Source organism: Sodiomyces alcalophilus, assembly GCF_042370955.1.
Source record: "Sodiomyces alcalophilus JCM 7366 unplaced genomic scaffold ACRALscaffold_6, whole genome shotgun sequence".
NCBI classification, from domain to species: Eukaryota; Fungi; Ascomycota; class Sordariomycetes; order Glomerellales; family Plectosphaerellaceae; genus Sodiomyces; species Sodiomyces alcalophilus.
This window is the reverse complement of record NW_027263537.1, coordinates 4004026-4007829: the sequence shown is the minus strand read 5'-3', so window position 1 is coordinate 4007829 and position 3804 is coordinate 4004026.

The window sequence follows — 3804 nt, the reverse complement described above, 5'->3', positions numbered from 1 at the left end:
AACCCGGCGGAGAAGCTCTATAACGCCAGTAAGCTAGAGCTAAGGGGAGTATTAAAGGTGCTTTACTAACTCCGTAACTATCTTTACGGAGTCCGCTTTATACTAGAAATAAATGCTTAAGCCTTAGTATCCTAGCTTAGTGGTTCTGTCACGGACCTGCCTAGCGCACTTATTACTCGGTGAATTACCTGGATCCGACTCTTCGACTTTAAGGTCAAGTATATTAAGGGAACTAAGAATACTATAGCCGACAGACTTTCGAGGATACCTGCTACTCCGTTTAATTAGGCTAATAATACTATAGAGGGAGATATTAACGATTTTATTAATAGCCGAATCTTCCTTATAGATACGGATAAGAGGTTTAATAAACCTACCCTGGCCGAAGACGTTTTAGACCCGGACATTACCTAGAGCTAGTTCTCTTAATAAGTGGCCTTATATCTAATAAGCCTACGGATACCCTCTAGGATAAACCCTTATAACGCCCGCCGAGTTAGAGATCGATTAACCCGTGTTTTTATAAAGGACGGTCTATTATAGACAAGAGTCACTAAGAAAGATTCGACTCCTAAGAGGTGGATTAATAATAAAGAGACTTAGGTTACCCTGATTAGGAAAGCCTACGACGAGTTAGGCTATTATATAAGGGACCGGATATACTAGAAGCTTACCCCCCTATACACCTAGGACGGGATCTATAAGCAGACTAAGGAGGTTATTAAAGTATACGCCGAGTATTAGAGCCGCTAAAGTAAAGTATACGAAGATCCCCTAATCGCTACTTAACTGCCTTAATAAGCCCTCCCCTTTATATAGGTAAGTCTTAATATCTAGTATCTTAACGGGTATTACTTAGTAGAAGCTTAATATATATTCACGGGATAGGTCGAAGCCTATTTATTATAGAAGAATACGTCGCGAGCTATCGCGATATTCTTATAGGAAGACGTTATTTACCGGTATAGACTATATTAGTATATTATTATAGACGGAGGTCCTAAGAATAAGGGTACGGTGATTAAGCTAAATCGGGTATACCTAATAAAGCGTAAGGTTATCTCTGCCTACTACCCCTATATTAATAGTCTAAACGAGATAGGATATAAGCCTATTACCTATACGCTTATTATCTAGTAGAAGATTTACCGCGGTATATTATATAAGATCCTACCTATAGTTCTTTTCGCGGACCGTATAAGTATCCGAGTATTTACCGGAAAGACCCCCTTTTACCTCCTTTATAGCTATAAGGCTATTACGCCTATTAAGACGACCTGCCTTACTTAGAGAGTGCTTAACTAGGGCCGTGTTAAGACCCCTAAAGAAAAGATATTACTGCGCCTAAGGGCCTTCGCCTAGTTAGAAGCCGATAGGAGGACTATTACCGATATAGTTAATAAGTAACGGTAATAGAAAACGGACTCTATTAACCGTTTAAGAGTTAGGACCCTATATAAGTAAAGACTCCGAGTCGGTAACCTTATCCTTATACACGATACTAAGCTAGCTATCGATATAAGCCGCGATAAGAAGCTAGACTACCGCTAGAAGAGCCTATTTTATATTATATTATCTAATTAGGATAATAAGACCTTTAGGCTATCGACTTTATTAAGGGAAGAGCTCTAGGGCGTTACTTTGACCGCTAACCGCCTTAAGAAATTTATCTAGGACGAAGATGGATACTAGGAGCCGGAGGACTAGACGATACTAGAAAGGGACTATGCTAAAGAACTAATAGTTACGTACCCTGCCCGTGGCGTCCTTATCGATAAAGAGCTAGTTAAAGCACCCCTTCTCCTAGGTGAATCTACTTATAAAGATACTAGGGCCGAGGATAATAAGTATTAAGATAACGTAGGTTCCCCTAATTAGACTATTAACGCACTCCTATACCGGTTAGCGAGACTTCGGGATATACTAGGCGAGTATTATAAAAGGTTAGAAGCGGAGCTCCGGAAAGCGATATAGTCAGGAAGAGTCGAAGTATATATCCCTAAAGATCCTAACTTTAACCTAAGTGAGTATAAGGACTATATTAAGACCTTATACTTTATCCCCTACTATTACTTTCTACCTAGTTAACCTAATCGTGGTAATACTATATTTAATAGGAGTCTTATATATAGTATTAAGGCCGAGGATATATAAGGCACCGCTATCTGCTTATTATCGAAAACTAACTACTACCCCCTAAAATAAAAACACCACCTTTAGGACTCCTTAACTCGCTTTTTTTTCCTATTTCTTTCTTATTTAGCCTTTATTACCCTAATCACCCTATTCCACGCCCTTTTACTTATTATTTTATTTATTAATTCCTTTTATTTATATTTTAGTATTACTATTTTCTATTTATATATACTAACTAAGTAGATACCGTAAAGATATATCTACTAAATATATTTATTATTTATCTACCTTTCCTTTACCCGTTTACGCCGCGCACCGAAATAAAAATATCCTAATTATACTAAGGTTACTCTAATTATAATAATCACTATCCGAATCACCTATCTATATCTTACTCTAGCTTACTTTTATAGTTATTATTACTAGGGCCGTATACTTCCGACTTATGCCGCTAAACCTAAGCCCTAGAGATAAAGGGAATATAATGCTACTTTACCGTCTCTTCTTAATCCCTTTTTATCGGGTTATTCTGAATAGTATAATAGAACTTCTTAAGGTCGTCCTTATATTTATACGCTAATATAGGAACCTATACTATTATATTGTCCTATGGTTTAAGACCCCTTCCTTTATAAACGTCGCGTATCTACTAAGCACTTTTATAGCATAGAGTAATAATGCTTCTTATAAAGACACCATACCGAGGCGAGAGCTGCGGACGTATCTTATCATCGTATACGGACTATAGCAGTACTAGTAAGTCTTTAGTACACGGATTAGCGTGACTAATACCTATATAGTTACTATCTAGCTATAAGACCTCCTGATTAGACTAATAGAACTGCTTCCGGAGCCCGTTATCACGATACGTGTAAGCTATCTTATAAAAATAGTAGTTAGCGTAGTCCGGAAATCGATTATTATATTAGAGCGATATATACTCGAAGAAGGGATAAGTGATCTTATTATTAACCCGATCACTTATAGTAGACCACCGTTCCTTATAGCACTAACACGGCACCTTATTAATAACCCCGAACCCTTAGATAATTAGGGCTCTAACCGCGTAAGCCCGGGTTACCGTCTTTATAATATACTCCTTTTATAGACTAATAAGGTCCTTAGCTATAAAAACACGGCGACGAAATAAAAATAAACTATTACTAGACCTTACCTTCTTAAATAGCTCCTATTCCACGTCTTTATTAATAAGATTTAGCAGGCTATCCTATACCCGGCCTATAATAGTAGCCTTAGAGTCACCTTAAATAACCTAGCCTATAAAATCCAGCTTAATATACGATACACTACCTTTATTAGCTATTTTATACTAAATAAAGTATAAGTTTACCTATATCTATAATATTAGCTTACCCTAATTAGGGTAACACGACTAAAAGCGTAAAGAGAACTTACTACTATATCTTAGACCGTTATAAAAATATTATACTTATTAACCGCAGCTACGATAAGTCGTGTCTTAGACTAGAAGCATAGTATAGGATAGACCGACTCCTGACGAGCTATGGCTTTCTTACGCTTATAAGAGCTAAGGTTATTAAGCCCCGTGATTAGAGCTTTAGCGAATATATCGATAATCTTATTATTATTATTAATAAGAAGTTTAAGGGGAACACGATATCGAATTATACGATAATACGAAGACGC